Source organism: Saccopteryx leptura, chromosome 1, assembly GCF_036850995.1.
Source record: "Saccopteryx leptura isolate mSacLep1 chromosome 1, mSacLep1_pri_phased_curated, whole genome shotgun sequence".
NCBI classification, from domain to species: Eukaryota; Metazoa; Chordata; class Mammalia; order Chiroptera; family Emballonuridae; genus Saccopteryx; species Saccopteryx leptura.
The window spans coordinates 223,982,558-224,008,844 of NC_089503.1; the positions used below are offsets into that span (position 1 = coordinate 223,982,558).

Sequence of the window (26,287 nt, forward strand, 5' to 3'; positions counted from 1 at the left end):
AACCATTGTTACACCAGAGAATTTTCTCTGTGGCAATCCAAGTAGTGATAGCTGTAGATTATACACCTCACAGAATGGCAACTGAAAATGACTTAGCTTATCCCCAAAGAGCTGAACATCTTAAACCTACTTTAAAATAACTAAGTCCATGCAAATACCTGAAGTTATATCTACACACTTATTTTAAGGGTCACATGGAAGTTACATATACCTATATGCCTATCTCAGAGGTCACATAGATTTGCCATTCTTGAAGAAAGCAGAAAACTTGATAATACAAACTGCTAAACTGTTATCTGCCTAATATTTATTGCAGCTGTGCATCTTAATCATTATAGATCAACCAGGGTTGTTACATAGGTGATGTATAGGGATGGCATGAATTTGGGAGGAATGTGATCATCCTCTTCACCATGGAAGAGTAGACTCAGTGAATTCAATTTAATGCATAATTACTGTTTATTGCTAATATCTTGCTGGAAAAATTTATAGATTTTACCTTTAAATATACAAGCATGGTACCTATTGTATAGGAAGAGCTCAGTGGGTTTCTATATATTTTTTAAAAATGAATTAACTATTTGACATAAAGGATGCATAGACTCTGAGTGATTATGTAGTTGTTTTTATAATCCCATTTATATTGGCCTTTAAATACTAAAATATTTTCAGGGTCCCAATGGCTTTATTATTTGCCTCCTTGACTCACTGAAATGTCATTCTTCCTCACTGTTAATAGACGCTTAGACTTTAAAGGTAATTCCCCAGAATAATCAAACTGGACCTATTAAGTTGAGGAAGAATGATGATGAAAAATAAATTCAAACATTTATTAAATAAATATTTACAGTCACAGAGCTACAGTATGTTTTGAAACCCAAAATAGAAATGGATTATTAAATGTCTGCATAAAATTATTAAAACATGAGCCCCCAAGTATATTTCCTTGACATAGTAATGCTTTCCACAATGCAGAAACTCATTTCAACAATTGCATTCAGTGTCAAAGAGCTTTAAGACTCAAAAGTAAGATTCACTATGGTCCCTAGGATAGAAGACAAAGCTCCAAATTATGAAAGTGGTGCCTCACCCTTAATTATGATATATATCTCTATAACAGAAACCAGAATGCAGGTCCCCTGACCTCTAGTGAGACGGGGTTGCCTTCTGAGTTCAGGCTACCTTTCTAAAAAAGTTTTCTCTCTCGCTTGTTCTCTGGTTCTGTTTCTTGATTTTATTCTGGTTTTTGATTATATTCTGCAGAACATTAAAATATGGCAGTTTAAGAAAACAGCTACTATCTTAAAGTTAAGAATTTTAATTTTTTTGGATTTTTCTTTAGAACTTATTGATAATCAATTTTAATTCATTTAATTATTTTTAAATGTTCTACAATTCTTGTTTCTGTATTTTATTAAATATTTAGGATGTTATACATTGCATTTTCATATATTTTAGATTTTATGCGTTGAACCTACGTATTTTATTTATTGCCATCACATGTTTTTCCAAATTATTTAAGTTATCTTACAACTAGTTATTAGGTCACAATAAAACAGCGTAATAAAATATTAATAAAAAGTTTTAGCAAGGAAAAAGAAAACTACAAAATGGAACTGGCAACTTATCAAAACACATGATCAAATATTTTTCATATGGTTGGACTTCCAGTATAGCTCTAAGGTTTCCAATAGTCACGACATAAAGAAAGTCTAAGAGACAAAAATTAGAGGCATAAAGAGATATGTGGGTAAGCCTGGGGGTACATATGCTTCTGCTTACTCTATGAGTGGGAAGCCTTTCATCTCTGCAGCACATTTTAGAGTTTCACTGAGCAATGTATTGTGATTTTAAGTAAGAATCCACCTACTGATTGATATTTGTGATGTTTCCAGTGGGGTTGTTTTTTTGGCCTCAGAAAGGATTCAATCTGGTTTCTATTTGAACAATTTTTAGAAGAAATTGAAGTATAATTGACAAACAATATTATATTAACTTCAGGTATACAACAGAATGATTCAACATTATTATACCTTATGAAGTGATCATGATGAGACTAATAGGCATCTGTCATCATACAAAGTTGTATGGTGTTATTGGCTATATTCCCTGTGCTGTGCTTAACATCTCTGTGCTTATTTATTTTATAAATGGAAGTTTTTGCCTCTTAAGATACTATGAAAAACAGTATAGAGGTTTCTCAAAAAAAATTAAAAATTAAAAATAGAAATACCATATGACCCAATAATTCATATTCTGGGTATTTATCAGAAGAAAATGAAAACACTAACTCAAAAACATATGTACACCTCCTTGTTTATTGCAGCATTATTTACAATAACCAAAATATGGAATCAACCTAGGGGACTTTTCTTTTACTTTTCTGTTTCTTTTTTTTTTTTAGAATTTTGAAAAAAATCTATCTTTTCTAAAGATTTTATACAGGAAAGGAAGAATCCAGCACATGGTTAGTTTTCTTATAAGTTGAAGGTTTAGTTATATTTATGGTAACATTGGCCTAATGCATACTTAGTTATGTAGTAAACCTCTTTTTTATTTTTGCTTAAGTTATTATAGAAACTAATCATCCCTTTAAGAACTTTTTTTACATCCATCGATATGCAGGTTTAAAAAATTTCAAATCCATTTGAGGTTTAGTCATCATATTATCTCTAGAATAATTTGAGTGTTTCTCTCCCTAACCATTTATTTTGTGAATAAGATGAATGTCATTGATTTTTAAACAATCAAAATAATTCAGAAAATGTATTTGTGCTTTGTACCTTTTTAGATAAAATGATTTAATTATTTTTTTACATTTCTTCTCTAGACTTTCTAAAATTGAGCTATCAATTATTATTTTGTCAGTTTTTGAAATGTGTCCTTTTAATTTATATATTGAGTTTCATCTCGTTAAAATTTCATGCATTCACATATAGCTATGGTTTGTTGTGTTATTGTCTGTGTGGAGATTTCTGTTAGAAGAGTTAGTAAGGCAACACAGAAGTGTTTTCATTTAAGCCAAGTCCTGAATTTTTCAAAATCACTATGAACTACAAAGAAGGCAGCAGTAAAATGTTTTGTTCTATATATACTACATGAAGTAATTTGCTTTTACCATCATCCCAATACACAGAGTGAAAAACCATATCCATTTACACACTTGGTAAACAACAGTTTAAAGATCAAAGACATCATTGTTTTCTTGTGAATTTCCCTTATGGCCCCAGGATAAAATTTGGCATCTGTGGGTTGTGCAGGATTTGACTAGGAGAAGGGCCAGGAAAGAAGAGCTGCCAGGCCAAACATTGTATCTCATTGCACTCAAGCATTCTCAAGTGATCTCAATCTCATAGCTGTGTCTTTTCTCTATTGATCATCACAGATGTACAACATCATGAGTGTAAATTTGGTAAATATAATTACATGATTGATGTTTTAGATCAGTGGTAGTCAACCTGGTCCCTACCGCCCACTAGTGGGCGTTCCAGCTTTCATGGTGGGTGGTAGCAGAGCAACCAAAGTTTAAATAAAAAGATACATTTAACTATAGAAAGTTGTTTCATAAAGATTTATTCTGCCAAACTTAGCGAACATTCGACATAAAGTACTTGGTAAGTAATTATTATTTTATGCTTTAACTTGCTGTAACTCTGCTTTATAAATTTTATAAAGTAAAGTTACTTCCCTACTTTATAAATCACCATTACTGTGGAACCGGTGGGTGGTTAGAAAATTTTACTACTAACAGAGATACAAAAGTGGGCGGTAGGTATAAAAAGGTTGACTACCCCTGTTTTAGGTAGTATTATACCTTAAAATATGGAGAGAATTACATTCTATGTAATGTTAAGCAAAGAGCAAATTCAAATAGATTTTGCTAGGGAAATACATTTTACTAATGAATGACTCAGAAAAAGAAGAACATAAATCTTATTATATTAAGTATTTAATTTTGTGTAATGACTAGCACATTATTGACCACTTATTTATATTAAATTATTGTGCTAGTAATAATTGGTCATGGTAATATATTTCTTGATCTTTGTTATGGGACTATTAAATGTTAGTAAGAAATGACATCATTCAAATCTTTTCAATGTTCCTTTCCCAAATTAAGAAAACAAACAGAAACAAGCAGGGAATAATGAATTATCTCAGCACACATTCAGATTCTACCGATTGATGCATTTGAAGGCCTTGATTGATTCTTCCTCTTCTTCATTTCCCTTTTACATTATCTTTTCTTCATTTTTTTTTTTTTTGTTCTAGTCAATGTTGTTAAAATGCTTTATCATTCTATTTCTCTAGATCCTGGTAATTTAAAAAAATTTAACTTGCTTTAGTTGTAACAGATAATGCTATTAATTATTAAGTAATTAAAAAACCAAACTCTAACTTATGTTTCATGAGATTTATGATGAATTATTGAACTATTTATTTATCAACCTGGGATGAGAAATAAGTTCTCAAAATAAAATTAAACAAACTATCATTTATTAATATAATGTATGTGGTATTAGTTTTATTAATTAAGAAATCTTGAAGTGGAAAATTGACTTACCATTTTTCTACTATAATAACTTTCCAATTTACACGATGACATTTAAATAATACTGAAACTGTTTGGCTTATGCAATCCCAGGGTTTATATTTTATATTATTCATATTTAGTACAAGAGAAAAATTCTAAAATCTTAGAACAAATGAAGATCTGTAAGATGTAATGGTTCATTTAAATATCTATTCTTAATGTGTTTACCTTCCTTCTATTTTCTTTGACTGTCTCTCTCCTCTTACTGCTTTAATGCTGTGTTTATTTCCATTAATGTTCTGTAATTAGTTTTTACTATGCATGTGACTCACCCCAAATTTGTCTTGGATCTACTCTTTTCTCTCTGGAATTTTTTTATTGAGTATTTATTTATTATTATTTTATTGAGTATTCATTTATTGAGTATTACTCAATACTGCCACCTGCATTTTACATTTTTCTAACTCAGTATGACACAGACTGAACCGATTGTCTTCTCTGGTTCTGTCACCCACTAATTGTGTGTGTGACCTTAAGCAAATCACCTTAACTGCCCCAATTTCACTATTAGGAAGTTAAATGAGGTAATACAAGTAACAAACTTAGAACTGTGTCTGGAGGTGTTGAGTAATTGCTCTTGTGGCCAACTTTTCCCTCCCTTCCCTTCTCTGTCCCAGTTCTCCAATTTTTTGTAAGGAGAATCTCTATCCAGTCACCAAATCATCTTTAGTTGGCTCTTTTCCTTGCCTCCCACATCAATTCCATCAACTCCCATCAATTATTTTTTCTTTGATCCCAAATAACTATACTCTAGGTCAGGATCTAATTGCCTGGCCCTTTCATAGATGGTTTTTACTGTTCTTCCTGACATCTGGCTTTTCTTTATTTAGTTCTTATGTGCTGTTAGGAAAAACTTAATGGATTCCCCAATACCTACAAAATAAAGTCCAACATGCATTATTTTAGATTCAGGACCCTCGATTATGAGATGTGCAGGTATTACCCTCTTTATCTTTTCTATTCTTTTTGCAAACCTCCCCTTCTGTTGCATGAAGATACTTCAATTGCACATACACCACGTTTTCCTCTCTCAGAGTCCTTGTTCATGCTTTTTCCTGCCTCATTGCCTCAGAATGCTTCTCACCATATGACCAAAATCAAACCCATAATTAAAAGAACAGCTCAGAGTTTTCTCTCTTCCCAATATTTTCAAGTAATTTAATAATTTCTTAATCTAAATTGCCACTTCATTTGTATGTTTCACTACTTTCTGTCTTATATCTTTGTCTATTTGTCTTTAAGTTTTTTAATGGCAGAATCTTAATCTTCTTTGTCTTAGTATCTACTCAAGCAATGTAAATAAAACTTCAGAATTCTTTGTTGAATAATTACATGCATATGTTTTGATTTAGTTATTGCTCAAGTGATTCCTAAAAGGATTTAAGAAAATGTAAGATGATGGAATTAATGAATATAGTAGTCCTTACTCTGGTAGATTTTCTGGAATATGAGAATAGCCTCAGCATTTGCCACGGATTACTTATAAAATACTTTGAGACTCTGAATAAATTAACTTTTACTGTGGTTTTGAATGTATATTCAAAAGTACTGAGCTAGGTACATCTCAAAAAACTTTTGATTTAAGATGTTATAAGCGGCCCTGGCCGGTTGGCTCAGTGGTAGAGTGTCGGCCTGGCGTGCAGAAGTCCCGGGTTCGATTCCCAGCCAGGGCACACAGGAGAAGCACCCATCTGCTTCTCCACCCCTCCCCCTCTCCTTCCTCTCTGTCTCTCTCTTCCCCTCCCACAGCCAAGGCTCCATTGGAGCAAAGATGGCCCGGGCACTGGGGGTGGCTCCTTGGCCTCTGCCTCAGGCGCTAGAGTGGCTCTGGTCGCAACAGAGCAACGCCCTGGAGGGGCAGAGCATCGCTTCCTGATGGGCAGAGCATCGCCCCCTGGTGGGCATGCTGGGTGGATCCCGGTGGGGCGCATGCGGGAGTCTATCTGACTCTCCCTGTTTCCAGCTTCAGAAAAATACAAAAAAAAAAAAAAAAAAAAAAAAAAGATGTTATAAGCATTTCTTTTCTTTTGCAAAACAATTTTAAAAATAAGCTGTTTACTAAACCTAAGAAAAATGCTGTTTCCCATTGAGTAAAACACACCATAGGAGGGGAAATACTTTAATTGATGATAATTCTGAATACATGGACAATATTCCTTTCTGAATATCTTGTGGAACTCTGATTTTCCAAATTTTAGTGCCATGTATATTCAATGATATTTTACCAGTGGTTTAAATTTTTAACAACTTCACTGACAGATTCTTTGTATTTTCAACAAAAGTAGGTGATGTGATTTTTTAAAGAAACAATGGAAGTATTCAGAATGCACTGTTCTCAAGATGTTCTAATGAGGTATAGAAAAGGTTATAATAGTCAATATACTTAGCATTTCTTGTCTAACAGATGAACTTATGAATTTTTGAGAATGTTTCTTAAAACATGCTTTTCAGTGATTCATTTAGTCAAAACATATTTTGCCCTTTAAAAAGGAACATCTCTGTCAATTCTCCAAATTTAATCTGTAATTTAAGCTTCTAATTAGGAGCTTTACCACCCAAACTTTGCATTAGGATTTTGGCATAACATAAATATTGCATATTTTTTGTTTTTTAGTCCCAAATTATACAGTTAGCCATTTTTTGGTATGTGGAATACTTTAAAGTAACTGGTAATCAGTTTCTCTTTAATTTTAAATAATTATCGAATTTCATAATTTTAATTACTACTTGGTTTTATTATTAATGATAATATGGTAGGCCCTGTATATGTGTGGGTTTCACCTTTGCAGATTCAACCAACCACAGATCAAAAAATAATTATTTTTAAGGGTCACTACATTTATTGAGTCAAAATATAATCAGTGGCAGACGTATGAAATTGGGTTTGGTTCACATTTGGCCGATTTCCATTTGCAGCAGAGATGACCTGAGGTGAAGAGAAGGCACAGTATGCTGGCAAGGGGACACTGAACAAAACCATCTTCCATTTACTGTAAAAGCAGCCATCACACAGCAGTGTGAGTCAGCAAAGGCAGGGGATGCAATGTTTAATGGACAGGGATAATGCCAAAGTAAGCAAGAACTTCCAAGAGAGGACAGGGTCAGCACATTGAGAACAAGTTGCCACAGGGGCTAGTTGAAGAAAACCATTGTGTGCAATTCTGCTGGGTCACTTGGGGAATGCAGTGACCACATTGTAGCCTTTGGGTGGGGTGACCCACTCTCAGCCATGCTTTTCACAGTAGATTTGATCTTCCACAAAGAAATGGCCCTTCTGTTTCAGGCGTGTGCCTCAGTTGGTGCACACATAGCACTCAGGGTGAAGGCCCCACAGCTTCACAAACACATCAACCATGCTGGTGCCACATCTGGCACATATGGGCAATTTCTGAGTGTTTCCAGTTGATGCAGCCACTTTAGTGATGGGAGCCTTAACTGATCTGAATCCCGAGGGCTTGTTGGGATCCCCTTTCTCTTCAGATTCCAGGATTTCCTGCAAAACCAGAAATGAAGCGGACTGTTTTGGGCTCTCATTTAACCCCTGTTCCTCCTGAAATATCTTGTAAACTGCAGATTCTTTGTGGGTGACAAGTCCACTTGGAGGCTGAGAATGCTCTAAGGCTCTGCCATTCATCTCTGGTCCACTGGCTGTCATTTTTCACTCCAAGGTGCTGTTGAAGTTGGAGATGTTCTCAGAGGGGTAGAGGCTAGAGGGGTTGTTTCACTGGTTCATGATGATGCTGGGCAGCAGAAGTAAAGGCAGGCAAAGTAGTGAAGGGCATGGCACTTCATTTGTGGGCACTTTCTATGTGCAGAACCTCTTGTGATTCAGAGGCTAAATTCATCTTGTATGGATGACATTTCCCTGCCTCTCGTACTAGAGAAGACCAGACTTTATGTTCAGATCTGGCTACTGTGAGTCATGTTGACTATGCAACCCTTATTTTTGTTCTGAGCTTCCAAGTGATCATGTTGCTGGTGTTTTCCCCATCGATGGCTGTGATTATGTCTCCAATACATAAATTAGCTATAGCAGTCTTGCTTCTGGGAGTAACCTGGGAAGTGGTGGGAGGCTGCTCAAAGCCCTTGCCACCATGAGGCAAGGCTCTACCTGAATCTTTAGTTTATTAAGAATAAAGTGGGCCCTGGCTGGTTGGCTCAGTGGTAGAGTGTCATCCCAGCATGTGGATGCCCTGGGTTTAATTCCTGGTCAGGGCACACAGGAGAAGCACCCATCTGCTTCTCCATGCCTCCCCCTCATGCTTCTCTCTCTCTCTCTCTCTCTCTCTCTCTCCTGCTCCTACAGCCATGGCTCTATTGGAGTAAGTTGGCCCAGGGTGCTGTGGATAGGTCCATGACCTCCGCCTCTGGTACTAAGGAGAGCTTGGTTAGAGCAATGCCCCAGATGGGCAAAGCATTGCCCCCTAGTGGGCTTGCTGGATGGATCCCTGTTGGGGAGCATGTGGGAGTTGGTCTCTCTGCCTCCTTTCCTCTCACTGAATAATAATAATAAAAAAAAGAATAAAGTGTACCTTGCGCCAGAGGGTCACATTTTGGTCTGGTAAATGTTGCTTATCTATGTATTTATATATAAAAGAGTATAGTCCGTAGAGATCTTTACTTCTTTCTTCCTGATTACAGGAACAAATAAATATAAAGGAATAAGTAAGAATTTCTTTAAAAATGAGACATCCCCACTAGTACTTTTTACTTTTTTGACATATGTTTTTCTGAACTTACATGGCAGTGGTAAACATTGGTCAGTTCATTATCCCTAGGAAACAATGCAGAGTATATAACCAATTTTCTTAAAAATCGTTATTCATGTATTCTTGCTCTGTTTATTTTCTTTTTGACATATAAATTAATATTTTGCATGTGAAAATTTAGGTTGAATTTTGGAAGCTGCTTGAGAATTTTAACCTTTGATAACATGCAACAATAATGTGACAGGCCCAAAATTTATTTATTTATTTTTTCATTCACATCAGATTTATTGATTTTAGAGAGAGAGAAAGGAGATGGAGAGGAAAAAGAGGGCGAGAGACAGAGTCAGGAACAATAAGCCGTTCCTGTATGTACACTGACTGGGAATTGAAACAGCAACTTTTATGAACGGACGACACTCTTAACCGAGTTATTCGGCCAGGGCAGACAAAAGTTATTTTCTAAGAGAGCATTATAATCATTTTTATACTGGGACTCACTGTCACTGTCATTATTGTAACTATCATGCAGCCGTTATTATGCAGACATATAAAAGCTATAATGATGGAACATTTGCTCCCACATTATGGCTTGGGATTGGTGCATTTAGTTTTATTCTTTTATTAAATGCAGCTGCTGAAGCTCCGAGATGGCAAGAGACTTGTTCAAGGTCACACACACACAAAAAACAGAATTAGAGAAAAAAAAAACTCATGTAATTATATTACTAGGTCAAATATATTGGTCACTAAATAATCATACTCTTCCACCAGTGTTTAAAGAAAAAATTGTATGCCACAATTCAGGATAGTGTTGTAGCCATAGTATAGGTTAATTGTTTATTTTCTCTAGGTCCTGATCTTTGTGTAGCTTTAAACAAATCACTTTAATTTCTTGACTTTGAGGAGTACAATATTGTTTACCAGTGACTTCCTGTGTTTACTAAATGTGGAGTATTCGGGGGTGATGTGGGCAGATCCTATTTTTTATTATGGCTGCAACACCTCACACTGCATGTGGTCTTGAGCAATGTAATTTTGCCATCCCTGTAATAAGGGTGGGGGTCTAATTCTGCCCTCCTGAAATCTGGGCTGGTCTTAGCGACTCACTCAGAACAAACAGTATGCTCCAAAATAGATGTGACATGAATTCCCAGGCTTGGGAAGAAAAAGTCCTGTAGTTCTCCCAAGAGAGTCCCTGGTCTCTTGGGACAGCCACTCTTATCAGTCTCTGGGAACCCTGGCTCTTCCTGAGATTCCCGTCACCCTGAGAGGCCGCGTGTAGCATTTACAATCCTGGCTGAGCTCAGCTTTAAAAATTTTTTTCTAATTAGAATATTATTTTTTATTTATAAATTTTAGAGACAGAGAGAAGAAATGGAAGAGGAAGAGGGAGGAGAGGCATTCATTTGTTCTTCAACTTAGTTGTGCATTCACTGGTTGCTTCCTATATGCGCCCTGACTGGGGATCTAACCTGCACCCTTAGCGTTTTGGGATGTGCCCTGACTGGGGATCTAACTCGCAACCTTAGCGGTTTGGGGCTAAGTTTAGCTTTTAAATCATCCCAGTTCTAATGCCAGACTTTTATGAGAGAAGAAGCCTCCAGTTCTTTGAGTTGCCTTCAATTCTTTAAGTATTACCAGCTGAGGCCAAATTAAACTAGATGCAAGTCCTCTCACTGCACATTGTCCAAACTCCTGACCTAGAAAATATATAAACAAACAAACAAAAAAGTGTTTCTGCCACTATGTTTGAGAAATTTGTATGTCGCAATAGATAATTTGAACCGATGATAAAAGAAACCTCTTTGGATAAAATAAAAATCGTTTTAATACCTCTCTCGATACCTTGGCTGGAGCAGAGAGGCTTCATGAGGGCAAGGGCATCAATGCCATCCATGCATGTTGCGATTCTTATGCACTTGGTCTCCTTTCCCAGATTGGCAGCAGCTTGACCAGTCTCACATCCTTTCCATTGAAATGGGCTGTCTCCCTCACTCATTCTACCTGCTCTTATCAACAACTGTAGTCAATAGACAAGACTGTAAGCTCTGGGCTATAAAGTACCTACAGTGGATGGTCAATGGTCTTTGAACTTGGGGCATGTCCTCAGTGATTAAAGAGTCTTATAGAAAGGTCAGAGGTTGGGGTTCATTCTGATGTGTAGGCAAAGCATGTTGGTTAACAAAAACCTGGGACAGGAAAGGGAAGTCCTGTCCCTAGAGAATGCCGGGAATGATCTATATGTAGCTGTTTCTTTTAATATCCCTTCTCCAGGATTAATTCAAATAATAGTAAAAAGGATCAAATACAGCCCTGAAGAGAAAATAGCAAGATACTGATGAATATATATGTATATATTCATCATGCCGTTTTTGTAATGTGTGTGTGAGATCTCTGAAAGAGTGAAAAACAGTTTTTAAGGGAATCTACCACATTGCTGAGAATGGGTAATTATGTCTATGGATAGAATTGGAACAGTGGAGAGGGCAGGTTAGGAAATGAAAATTAAATCTGTCTTCTCAGCTTCTCTGTTTCCCTCTTCCATTCTCCTGCCTTCCTCCCTCTTGCTCTGAATATGGGAGAACCAAATCATTACAATACAGATCTCATCATAAATCTCAGAGATCTGTACTGTTAAAAATGTGGTCTCCCAAAAGACAGGTATGCTCCACATTTTATCAGACACCCCTCACAGACCACTGCAGACGTTCTCAGTCTCTTTGTTTCAGCCATTCATTACTGAGTTAAGTTATTCAGCTCTGCATCGGCTTCATAGAGTTCACTTAGATGTAACCTGACAACCCTTCACCTTATGCCCCTGCAAAAGGGCTTCTTTGTCAATTCCCAAGTGTGGGATGCTTAGCGATCATGTAGGCAAAACTCAGAAGTATGAGGGATTTAACAGTCCATCACAGAAGCTTTTGACTAGGGGAAAATGGGGATAGTAGATAAAAGCTTTTCTTTTCCCTGGCCCAGATGGAATGCCTAAGGTGAAGCGAAGGTGTCTTCTCAGAAGACAGTCCTATCAGAGTATAGTCACTTGTAGCAATGGCCAGCTTGATAAGGCATCATTACATTATTAGTTCCTTCTTCCCTGTTTCAAATCCCTTGTCTGACACTGCTGATGGCTGGGATTGTATTTCCTTATAAAGTAAAGTAAATAGTAGCCTATTATTCTATGCCTCAGGCTCTGCTTTCTGCCAAACCCAGTATAAGATACATAGAAAAGAGGAGTTTCTCAATTTTAGGCCCATGACCAAACCTCAGACATATATCATCTTGACAAACTATTGTCAAAAAATATTAACACTGTGGCCAAATAATAGTAATGGCTTGAACTCAAGAGATCAATGTGCTTATTGGCTACTGGGCCAAAATATCAAAAGAAACCTAAATAAACCTATAAACAGGGAGGAAATAGAAACAACTATCAAAAACCTCCCTGAAAACAAAAGTCCAGGACCAGATAGCTACATTGGTGAATTCTACCAAACATTCAAAGAAGATTTGGGTATCTATCCTTCTCAAAGTCTTCCAAAATATAGAAGCAATACTTTCCAACATATTTTATGAGGCTAACATAATTCTTATATCAAAACCTGGCAAAGACAACACAAAAAAGAAAACTACAGACCAATATCTTTAATGAATACAGATGCAAAAATCCTAAACAAAATACTAGCAAATTGAATACAACAACACATTAAAAAAATAATACAACACAATCAAGTGGAATTCATTCCAGGAGCACAAGGATGGTTCAACATATGGAGTAAATGTCAAGAACTGCATAAAAATAATTCTGAACAGAAAACCTCAACTTCAAGATCCAGGAGGGTCCTGGTTGGATAGCTCAGTTGGTTAGAGCATCGTCTACCACACTTCAAGATTGCAGGTTTGATCCATGGTCAGGTCACACACAAGAATCAACTAACAAACGCATAAATAAGTGGAACAACAAATCAGTGTTTGTTTCTCTCTCTTTCTTCCTCTTTTTTTCTCCCTTCCTTTCTCTCTAAAATCTATCAATAGACAAAAAAAAAAAAATGTTTAGACAGAACAAAAGAAAATGCTCCAGAATAAGTAAAGTGAAGAATGAAGAAGAATCTTATTGTGAATAGTCCTCAAGTGAAACTCAGTGGAAAGCGCTTACTCAGCATGATGGGGTCAATGATAAGTTTGAAGTTCCTGTTAAAAAAAAAAATCTCAGGTTGGGCATTGAAAAGACTGTAGCCCAGGCTGTGGAGCAGATTATTGGGAAGGCTGAGGAACTCATCAACCAGCTAGTTAGTTATTGGAGAGCTTGGTGTTAAAATTGCCAAAGTAGTTGCTTGCCATAACTTTAAAAGCCAAAAAGGATGCTAAAATTTCACAGGCTGCTTAAAAAAAGAGAAAACCTGCATGGGAGCTTAAAGCAATGACAAGATGGGAAACTAAAGCAACATGGCATACATATCACTTGACAGAATTCTTTAAGTCAGTCGAGTGTTTACTTGGCCTTTTTCTTGAGTTCTCTAATAAAGTTTATTTTTATTTTTTATTTATTTTAGCAAGGAGAGAGAGAGAGAGAAACAGAGAAAGAGAGATAAAGAGGGAGAGAGATGGGGGGTGGAGGAGCAGGAAGCATCAACTCCCATGTGTGCCTTGACCAGGCAAGCTCAGTGTTTTGAACCGGCGACCTCACCGTTCCGGGTTCCACTGCGCCACCCCAGGTCAGTCCTCTTGAGTTTTCAATTGCTAAATTTATTGAAAATATTTGCCTGCTTATGTTAAATATGTCTGGAAATTAATAGAAGTAGAAAAATTAGCATAAATTTGGGAGTTATCATATTTAAAAAAATCTTTTCCCAACGAGTTTATCTTGTTGAAGAGGATGTAATCGAGTGTACAGTTATTTGTACAAGAACTCTAAGCATACATATGGGAAAAAATAGAGTTTTATTTCTTTATAGACCCACAGTTTAAAGTCAATTTTCCTTTTTATCTGTTAGGCATAGCATAGCCAATAGCTCCTTGTACTTTCTTATTTATAATCATTGTAACTGCACTTACTCTGGAATTGTGTTTTTAAGATTGGCATTTGTGTTTAATGGATTACTCATAGGTGCATGGAAGTCTCAATTGCTATTATCTTTATAAATGACTGTATCTTAATGTTATAGAAGTAATTATGTGTTATTTATTGAAGGCAATAGAGTTGATACTTTACAATCACATAATATAAGCAATTGATTAATTTTTGTGTACTTTCAGATAAAATATCACAATTAAAAAAAGGATAGAATGTAGTATTTGAAGGATGATTTAAATTCAACTCTGCCTGGAAATGTATTCCTAAATATCTCTCTTAGCCATGTCACTTTTAAAAATTGGAATGATTCTTAGAAAAGAAAATGGTATAATTATATTAGGTAGTTATAACTCAAGATAGATATAACTTAAAACTTTTTTTTTTTAAATGAGCAGTGGGAGTGATGGGAGAAATTCAAGAAGGGCTGAATACCTGGAAACGGTTCAAATGATGCAGACATGTAAAACAAGATGAAGAATGGAAAGTCTCCATTGGAACTGGTTCTGGAAACTAGTCCAGACACCACTATTTATCAGGGAAAGTCATCTCTAAAAAACGGCTAAAATCCTTTCAAAGTAAAACAGTATAATAATAAAACATACCCACGTACGCCACATGCTGGTTCTTAGTCATTGTATTTAGTGAATTGTTTACTAGTATTCTAACAAAAAAATTCTGGAATTTTTGAGCTAACAGTGATCTTGAAAAACATCATTGAAGGAATGAGGATAAACCAACGTGGCTGATTGGTGGCAGAGCTGGGGTAGCAGTCCAGGTCTTCTGGTTCTTATTGTCCATGTTCCTTGAGGTTGTATAGTCCTTGAAATGATTGATTTGTGTTACTTGTTCTGTAAGTCCCGTGACTATCTCAAGACTTAGTACCTAGAAAGTGCTCAATGAGCATTTATTGAAATAATGAATAGCACATGATAAATGTTGAAAGCAAAGATGCTCTCTTGCTATATCTAAACATGTACTTATCAATGCAAGATATAGAAGAAAGAAATGCTTTCTGTAAGATAATAGTATTCAATTAAGAATGTTTTCTTGCTGTCAGAAAGATTTTTATCAATATAAAATCAGTCAACTATGCCACCACCTGGTCTATCGATATAAAATCAATAGTAAATTCTGTGAAATTGCTAGGGTGGTCAAATAAATGGAAAAAATAATGAAATACACACCTTTTAGAAAAGAACTCTCTGAGGTTTCAAGTTTTCAAGAGATGGTCTATTTTAGCATCAGTGCTCTCTTACATGTCATAGGTTTATAACTGGAAATGTTGAAGAGCTCATAATTTAAGTGGGTTACCAAAGTTTCTGAGTATAAGGCTCTTCCAAATTTTGTCAAAACACTTTCTTGTGCTCAGAGTGTTTGAATTACTGGTCACATACTACTCCCTGACAGAGCAATCTGAATACTGTAATCCAGCAGGAAAATCAAAGATGTCAAGGACTGCCTAACTATAGCCAGACACATGATAAACAAGATCTCTAGGGATGCATCTTTTTCTACATACTAGTGAAGTTTTTGAAAACTTAAATACTGGCGTCTCATGATCAAATAAAATGAGACTATGGCAAATTTTGAAATAATGTTTTTTTAAAACGACAGTAAAAGGCCTCAAGTATCTGGCATACAAACTGGCATTAATAAATAAGTGGAAATGTGCCTTTATCCAAATGAAATGGATGCTTCATAATTTTTGCAGTAAAGCTAATGTACTTAGATTATGACACAGCCACTTTGCCCTTCCTTCAGAATTTATTCAGTTTTATTGATATGCAATTTAGATAGAACCCCAGGCTGCAAATGAAGAAGATGATAGAAAAGCTTTATAAAATAAAAGTTTTGACACTAATAGAAATCCCTCATTTAAACAAATACCTATAAGTAGTAAATCTGACTATAATTTGGTTAATTATGATTCTATTTAATGTTTCTAAATGCACATTATTTCATTAAAGACATTGTTTCTTTTTGGAGAAACTCAGTTAATAACTCTGTTTTCAGATTCAGTTGTAATATTACACTTTAAAACTATCTTTCTTAACCATTTTTTCCCTATGTAAGAAATGCCCAAACTGCAGAGAATTTTTATGAGTTTATTTGAGTCAAACTGATGACAGTTGCCGGAAAGCAAAACCTCAATCGACTGAGAAAATACTGTGAAGAAGGGCAGTTTTGTAGTTCTTTTATACATTAAAATTAAAGGAGGAGATGAAAAGGGGGTGATTACTGAAGCTCTTTGGTGGTAGAATAGAGAGGCAGGGAAAGCAAAGAAGGGAAATCTTTGGGACTGGATAAAGAGTAAAGGAGATACATGCACTTCGTTAGCACTGATGGTTACAATGAACATTTACAGCAGATGGAGATGGTATTCTGTGGAACAAGGTACCAGTGAAGGGCTCTGTGGTCATTGCTCTGGTGCAGTGTGTGAGGGGTAGGAGAAAGGAGATTACTCTGATGTTCCAAGGGTATACTAGTGCAGATGCAAAAAGACAACAGATAGGCTCAGATAAGGTAAAGATTGACCTTTAGCAGGGAAGATTCCCCCCTAGAACATGACTTCCTACCATGATCTACTTTTAGTTAGAATGTTTTAACTTCAAACTATCCTGTGTGGTTACTTTTTGTCTCTGCGTTTGTAGGATCCACCCTGAACTTGTCAGGTTTAGTATGTGGTCCCTTTTTGTCCATATTTTGTTAAAACATGGGATAAATAAAAAAAGCGATAGAATTTTTAAAACTTATTTTAGATGTTATTTAATTTTATGTTTACCTTCTGAGGAAGACTGGAAGGTATAATTAAATACAAATTTACTACATTTGTTAGCAATATGCCATGTGGTCCAGGGATGTTGTAGCTTCTTATGGAGGACTCAGTTCTTTCTTAGTGAAGTACAGTAATGGGAATTGTACTCAACTGGTAGAGTTTGGGTAAGTTTCACATTTGGAAAGAAGTCTTTTGTTATGCAAAATCTGTAAAATTCCAATGTAAATACTGCTAAGCAATTGCTGATTTCAATTTTGTAATGATTTACTATGATTTTACTTGTTCTCTTTTTCTATTTCAATATTGAGTAACTTCTGAGATAGAAAATGGGTTCCCAAGTGCCTAGGTTTTCTGAATTTCCTTTTGATTTAAACTTAGTCACTCAACGGAAATTACTTTCAAGATAGACTATGTAATCTTTAGTCTAAAAATGGGGATATTTCCAGTATTTACCTGCTTTTACATAAATTGATTCTATATAAATTTTTATTTAGAGCTTATAATAAGAAACTTATAATAGTATTCTAGAGCCATTTAACTATTTTTATTCAATTGTTTGTAATTTTAAAGTAGAAATAGTGGCTTTCATCTATAGAAAAATCAACAATTAAAATTTTTTTAACTATCCCTTAAAATGTGTCATGTGAATCAACTGTTTGTTGAGTTTTAACAAAATATCTTTAAGCATTTTTAAAACATGTAATAAGCGTGTACTTTGTAGGGCCAAGGGCCACTGCCATTGTGTCCATTCACATGCAGGTTCACATTGGATTCGGGTGGAGGGTAAAGAAACAGTGTAGCCAAAAAATGGTGGGCCATTCCTTTATTAAAGTTTCACACCCACCAACGAGCACCACACAGGGAAAACACTTCCCTTTCACTCATTCAGAGCTCCCAAAGCCCTGACACATCCTCCAGTTCCACAACCAGGAGAATCTTCTCTGGTTTCTCCTAGACTCAAAGGCCCCCAAAACCTCAGTAGGGCTCCCAACAAACCTCAGCTCTGGTTCCCCATCTGCACATCTTCTCTCTCTCTCTGCCATCATGGCTTCTCCTTCAGCACTCTGCATTCTCTCTGCTCTCACTCTGCAAACATGGCTTCTCTCTTCCTCTTCTGCTCTTTCCTTTCAAAACTTTCTGGCAGCGAAAACCTCTCCTCCAGCAAACATTAGCAAAACAATGGCCCTTCCCAAGCAGGAAGGTAATTTGCAATTTCACAGACCACATATGCCTGGCGCTGCCCAGTCCCCAATGCAAACTGTAAGTGAGCAAACATAAAAATCATATTTTACAAACTTATTTGACCAACGACTTTAGTCTTTTAAAAATACATATTCTTCAGTTAATTTCTTCATTTTAATGTTAGCAAAAATCTCATGCCTGAAATATAGAATATTTTTTTCATGTTGTAGTTTGGAAATGTTTAGGCCTAAGTTAAGCACAAAACACTGAACTGCACTTTTGAGGCATTGTATAAGGAGAAAAAGAAGCACTTTTTGAGTTGATTATTTTTTAAAAGAGAAAAATAATGTGTTGACTTTAAACAAATAGCTATTTCTTCAGCAATATGGATCTGCACAGGAACAACAAAGATTTTAAATTCAGGACATAAAATCTAATGGTAAAACTTATAAATCCAGAGAACAAAAAGAATTCTCTTTTATAAAGGGAAGGGGTTGAGAGGGGCTATTGTAAACAAAGAGTCCATTAGAAAAAATTGAGAGTTTAAAATATAGTGATTTTTTATTGGTTAAGTTGAACAGTTTTTATTGGTTGCTGGGCTAGGAAAAGATCTGCCTTCTTCCTGCTGGGATAGTGCAGTAGAACGGCCTATTTGTATTGGAGATGGAAAATATATCATATATTTTGCTCTGGCCAGTGGTGCAGTAGCATTGCTCCAGAATGCCAAGGCCAAGGTCTCTGGCTGGACCCCTGAGGTCGCTGGTTGGAGCCCTGGTCAGGGCACATAGGAGAGGCAATCAAGGATGCACAACTGCATGGAATAATGAGTTGATGCGTCTCTCAATCTTTCTCTCTCTCTTCTCTTTCTCCTTCTCTTCTCTCTCTCAAAAAAAAAACCCAGAAAAAAAGAAAGAAAGAAAATAAAGGAAGGAAGGAAGGAAGGAAGGAAGGAAGGAAGGAAGGAAGGAAGGAAGGAAGGAAGGAGGGAGGGAAGGAAGGACAGAAGGTAGGAAGGAAAGAAAGAAAGAAGGAAAGGAAAGAGAACATCTCTTCCCTTTCAGAGTAATTGACAATTGAGTGTTAGGGTATGAGAGCACCCCCCACAGGTCCTTCCAACTCCAATTTAAATGAGGTTTCTGTTTATTAATCGTCACAAATGTAATAGAATAGAAATCTAATATCACAGTGATTTTCAATGAAGAGGGAGAATTATTTTGTGAAATTATTTAAGATTTTGTAAACTTTTCTTCTGTGTATACGTGTGTGTGTGTGCATGTGAGTGCACTATGTCATGACATAAAATGTATTTGATATTGTGAGTTGTAGTCAAATTACAAACTAAAATGATTTAGTAGCAAATTTGATGTTTGGGTTGGGTGGTGCCTCATGAGCCGTGGAACACTCTTTCCATGGGATTTTGGGCAAGAATGAGTTTTATAAAGCATTAGAAGAGGCAATGCAGGAAACAGGGCATGATTGACTGGGGTTGCATACCTGATCTTACTTAGAAAGCTTAAAGAATAAGGAAGTAAGTAAAGAGCCCAGAGCTGGCTTGGCATTTGCAGACTGTCTGACTAGTAAGACTGACTTCCTTGATCAAACAGAACATTCACAGGAACACAAAAGTTCAGATGGCTGACATGGCATGCTGAGTAGGAGAGGCTCCATCTTGGACTCAGAAATTTATTTCATGGTAATAAAATGTTTGAATATCCCTGGTGTTAGAAATACTTGCCAATAGTGGGAAAGAAGAAAAAATAAAGATCATCACAGAGACAAACAGCAGCACTGCAGAGCAATATAAAACAAGCAAAAAAGGCACGATTTATATTGTGATCAAAAGTATGTTGTGTATTAAAGTGTGGCCTGACCAGGCTGTGGTGCAGTAGATAGAACATTGGCCTGGGGTGCAGAGGACCCAGGTTCAAAACTCTGAGGTTGCCGACTTGAGTGCGGGCTCATTCATCTTGAGCGCGGGCTCACTGGCTTGAGTGCAGGGTCATTGGCTTGAGCATGGGATCGTAGACATTACCCCATGGTCACTGACAAGGATTGGCTGTATTTTTAAATAATGCATATTTAATTAGATTATTAAAATAGAATATTGATAGTTCTTCAAAATATTTTTGAGTGCTGTATTTTATTCTGCCATAATATATTTTTGATGGGGGCAGGATTATTAATAAAACATTTTTAATAAGTTTTTGTATTGAAGCAAAGAGAATGGGTTTTATTATCTTTCCACTATAACCCAAACTAATAATTAAAAAAAATTTTTATAATAATTTATTCAATTGTTATGGATCTTTTAGATAATGAATCATTAAAAGTGGCTGGTGTGTTAAAATGATTTTTAAATAGTATCTGTATTTTTTTTTTTTTTTAGTATCTGTATTTTCTTTTTTATTTTTCTTAGTGAGAGAGAGAGAAGTGGGGACTGATAGGAATAGACAGACAGGAAGGGAGAGATGAGAAACATCAGTTCTTTGTTGTGGCACCTTAGTGGTTCATTGATTGCTTCCTCATATGTGTCTAACCCCGGGGTTCCAGCAGAGCCAGTGACCCCTTGCCCAAGCCAATGACCTTGGGCTTCAAGCCAGTGACCATGGGGGCATATCTATGATTTTATGCTCAAGCCGGCGACCCCATGCTCAAACTGGTGAGCCTACGCTCAAGCCAACGAACTCAGGGTTTCGAACCTGGGTGCTCTGCATCCAGCCTATTATGCTCTATCTACTATGCCACCACCTGGTCAGGCAACAGTATTTAAAAGTATGTTAAATGTTGTCATTTTATATGCCATAGGTGATATAATTGTTTGTGTCTTTTCTCCACCTGAGTTTGTATCTTTAGTACAAATTCATTTGTAAAGTTTGATCACTATGAACAGTTCTTTAATATTTCCTAAGCCTTCTAGGTTTTATTGGGTCAACTGTCTATTTTTCCTATAAACATCTGAGATAATGTTATTGTTTATATCATTAGCTAGTAAACTTGATAGAAAAGCAAAAATACTCCAGGGCAATGAGTTTTATAGTTGTATTTGTAGGAAGTATGGAATACAGTTATTAAGAACAACCATCTTATAGCTATGCCTCTGCTGTCCTCTGAAGAGAGATCACATAATGAGTTAGTGAAAGTAATCTTTGTTTGAATTATAGGACTCAACACATGACAGCATGCTGAATATTTAATATAGATCCTTCTGAGGATTTAACAGATAGGTAAAGACTATTCATCAGTTTAATAGGCATTTAATAAACCAAATAAGGTTAACTGGAACATTTCTGTGATAAAAAGGTAGAAATGATTAAAGAAAGGAGAAGAGATCAGATGAAGACTGCAAACTCATTAAAGGCTTGAACCAGAACCACTTAGTTAAGCCACTCCCAAATTCTCAACTCTCAGAAAGTGTTTGAGATAATTAATGCATGTTGTTTTAAGACAATAAAATTGGGAATAATTTGTTATGAAACAATAAATAATACATATTATTACTTGGAGCCACGCATTTAAATGTATCTAAGCTTGTGTTGATCGAAGCAATTTGTAAGAAGGAGTGATTGAAACAAGCTTTAGTACCAAAATTCCAGAATTTTCAGACCACCAGGAAGATGCTACTCCCAAAGGAATTGCTATCTACGTGTCAGGGGACAATAAATATGTAAAAATACAATAAAGGCAATAGAATAGAAGAGATAGAATACATGCGATGTTGCTTCCACTAATATAAAAGCCAGAATGTGAAGTGGAGGAAGGAGGCAAAAAAACAAATGTTTTTTCTTTTTTTAAATTTATTAATTTTAAGGAGAGAAACAGAGGAAGAGAACCATGGATTTGTTATTCCACTTACTTATATATTCATTGGTTGCTTCTTGTATGTGCCCTGATCTGGGGTCAAACCCACAACCTTGGCGAATCAGGATGATACTCCAACCAACTGAATTACCCAGCCAGGGCTTGAATGTATTTTCTTTATGCTAAATTCTGTGTATCACTGGGTTTCTTCACTAAGAGTTTCCTGTAGCCTTGCTGGAGAAAGAATAGCAAAGAAAGTAAACTAGAACTGAAGAAGTAGACCAACTTAAACATTATGAAGTGTTTCTGGATCTCAGTACATCTCATAGTAGGGGAGAAACATTAGGACTCAATTTTAGGTTAGATGCAAAATTTTTCCTGTAATAGATATACCCTGATAGAGCTGTAATATATACAACGTTCTAAGTGTGTGTTTGTAAATTTTTGTCTGTAGCATGGTCTAAGCTTTGGAATTTGTGATACAGGGAAGTTGGGACTGTTTCTACAGTCCTTGCTTATGCACAAGACAGGAAGTAAGTCGGATATAATCAAGAATATTTTCTTGTACTGTTTACAATGTACACATGAGGAGAGAATGATTTGGGAGAAAGAGAAAACTTTTAGATAATAGCCTTATTTAAGGTATGTGAGGGGAAAGGCGTGTGAAGGAAGGGAAATTAGAGAAAAAAATTGTAGCAGAAGAAACAGAGAACAGAGTTTTACAAAAGTATGGAAACCTCAGCTTGATTTAAGCTTTAATAAATTTATTTCGGTGTGAAACAGTCCCAGCAAAGGCTGTCAGAATCTGTTGAACTCAGTAACTCTGCTGAGCAGATATTCAGTTACTGATGTAAATATGAACTTTGGTGAGGGCAGTTGAAGTAGAAACCTTTTTCGTTTTATCTGGTACTGAAACATCTTTTAAAAATATCCTGTATCTGTCTTTAATTTAAGATCTAATGTTGCTTCAAAATCACATTATTTTCATTGTGTATATTTCTTGGGTTTAAGAGATTAAGAAGAATTAGTTCTAATACCAGGGCATTATTTGAAAAAGCTTACTTCAAGTAAATTCGTTATACAATTTCACCATCTTTATCTTTAACTCTTCCCCTTAGAAGTGCATTGATGTACAGCAGTCCCCCCTTCCCTGTGGGGGATGTGTTCCAGGACCCTAAGTAGATGCCTGAAATCACAGATAGTATCAAGCCCTATATATACTATAATTTCCCCTGTACATACTTCTGGTAAAGTTTAATTTATCAATTATGCACAGTAAGAGTTTAACAACAATGACTAATAATAAAATAGAACTGTTATAACAATATACTGTAATAAAAATTAGCTGAATGTGCCTGTGCACTTGCTCACTCTCCCAAAATACTGTCATGTTTTCAGACCAGGGTTGATAGTGGGTAACTGAAGCTGTGGAAAGTAAAACTGTGGATAAGAAGGGACTACTGTAATGCATTTTGTCAAGGAGAAAAAGGACAAATAGGCTGAAACCCTACTTGGTCATTGATTATAACTGTAATAGACATGTCAATAAAATAATTTCACTGGCTAAAGCAAAGCAATAGATGGAAGGTTTTTCTTTTTGTTTTTATGGTCATTTCTTCATTTTATTTTGAAGTTTCTGACAAAGTAAGTCATAGAAAACGTGTATGTTATATTATATCCATGGAGGCATGCACCATTCATAACTCTTGTATAGTTTATTCAGCATATGCATATATTATAAGACTTTAGACAGAGGTCTGAGAAGGCTATCAAATTAAGTTTTTCCTATTGTTTATTCAGATATTAATAATTCTAACTTGTTAAACCATTCCGTAGCATCCAGAGGGTAATTGTTATCTTTCATGGTAATGTTAGGTAGGTGAGAACTCCAGTGTGAGTTTCTCAGAGGCTGTCTGCTTCATCTGAATTTATAATGTCACTAACAGAAAGAACTCAATTGATACATTCCAGAAATAGACACTTAAGGTGGTTAAGCCTTCTCATTTAAAAAGATATTTCAGAAATCATTTGCCACCTGACTTGAAATTTAATTTATAATATCCATGTGACAACTAAATTATAAGAAAAACTTAGTTCCAGTAATACTATAAGAATTGTGAGGAATTTGTGGGGTTTTATAGCAATAGGCATAAGTGTAAGTGTGATAACTTTTATATTAACCTTCAAAAATTAGCAATCACTTTTGTTCAGCATTCAAGTGAAGATAGTGATTAGAGCCAAAAGATGATGAATGAAAATGTGTTGCTTGATTGAAATTGGCTTTTACTAAAATTAGTACTGACTTTGTTCTTTATGAACTAATCAAGCTCATCATGTAAGTGGTTTCCTTCTTTGCTTTAGAATAGATTCCCTGAATAATATGAAGACTTTATCCAAAATTTCTCACTGGTCATTCATCCTATTATACATTCTATGATATTATTATATGAGTTAACTCAAGACCATTTTTGATGATATGACTAGGGATCATTCAGTCATTTTCATTGTAATGATAGAATTAGAGTATGTAAGTTGTTCATAATCAGTCATAAGAGTCTGAATGTAGAGTTGATTATAGATTTAAGAACTTATTCTTCTGTCAAAATGCATTACTCCCACATACCTTGGTGAATGTGACCTATAATATCAGAGTTTCCAGGAAAAGAGTATAGAAGAAAAGAATACATTCTTTTGCTAATTAATGTTGGGTGTTTATGTGTCATTTGGGTTGAGAGTGGGGAGCAAAAGAAAGGACATGTGGCCTAATGCCATGAATTTCACTCCTCAGCTCTTATTCTTATCCTGCATATCAAAATGCCTCCACTCTTTTATAACTCCTTAATTCTGTTCTCCCTCATAGGATGTGTGTGTCAAGCACTTCTGAGTGTCCTCTTCACATATCTCTGCTAGACTTAAAAGGTGACATGTTAACTGCTTCAAAATTTGGAGGATTTACAGAGTTGTTCTATTTTGATTGAAAAAGTATGTCTAAGGGTAAAGAGAGATTCTAACCTACTAAGAATCTTAACAGTTGAAGTTTCTGAATTTTAGCATGCTTTAAAAATTAATTGACCACTTCTCCAGCAAGGGAACTGTGAAAGAAGGAGCCTTATTACAATACATTAGGAACGCCATGCGAGAAATTTCTGTGGAGAACTGGGTTGAGAGATCTGTACTTCTATTCCACCTAAAACCTCTTTATTTCCTTCTTTTTAAAAAAATCTCTCCTATGCTTTTTATTCCTCCATCAAAGCAACATAGAATTTGTGGTAGAGACAGAATTTGGACAGAATCTGACAAGCTGAAGAAAATGTATCATTTCTCTTTGTTTCTCCCTTGAAGTGCCAAACTTTTATGTCCATGTGCATCTTGTTCACTAAGCTAGGAATCTGAGTTGTGAAAGAAAGTAGAATTCCTTAATCATTTGTGTTCTATTTTTAGATATGTATTGTTCCCATTTTTCTAATTAGCAATGCTTTCAGGGATAGGATTACTCTGATAATCCCTGGAAAGTGATTCTGAAAGTTCAATACTTTGCTTATTTGAATTAATACTTCATTATTGTCTCACAAATCAGTTTGAACTCTTTACGAAAAGTAATAATAGTAGCATGTAATATTTACTGCTGTATAACAAAGTACTCCAAAATTTAACAACTTAAAACAATTTAAGAGTGGTTTAATTGGGTAGTTCTGATTAAGAGCCTGCCAGGCAATTGTAGTCAAGAGGTCAGTCTGATCTCCAACCATTTGGAGGCTGAACTGGTACTGGAGGTTCCAATTTAAGAAAGACCACTCACGTAACTGTTGACCAAAGGCTCAGTTCCTCATCACTATTTATTGGCAGCTCACCTCAGTCATGTGGGCCATTCCATAGTGCTGCTCACAATATGGCAGTTAATTTTCCCTAGAGTGAGTGATCCAAAGAGAGAGAACACCAGGAAGCATCAAGAAAGTCACAGAGATGGCTTTCTATGACCTAGTCTCTGTAGTCGCATACTAGCACATGCATCTTATCCTATTCATCACTGGAAGCAGGCACTAAGATTACCCTATACTCCAGGAGTAGGGAAGCAGGCTCTACCTTTTGAAGGTAGAAGTATCAAAGATTCTGTGGCCATTAAAAAAACTACTATATTGCACAGCTATTGATAATAG

At 35.7% G+C, this 26,287-nt stretch overlaps 1 protein-coding gene and 1 pseudogene across 2 annotated transcripts in view; one reads left to right on the forward strand and one right to left on the reverse strand.

The window, feature by feature from the left end:
- MARCHF1 (membrane associated ring-CH-type finger 1) overlaps nt 1-26,287 on the forward strand; it is an 833,928-nt gene that overhangs the window by 134,507 nt on the left and 673,134 nt on the right. The gene's annotated exons all lie outside the window — the stretch shown is intronic.
- Nucleotides 7,764-11,302, reverse strand: LOC136388223 (PDZ and LIM domain protein 1 pseudogene; annotated as a pseudogene).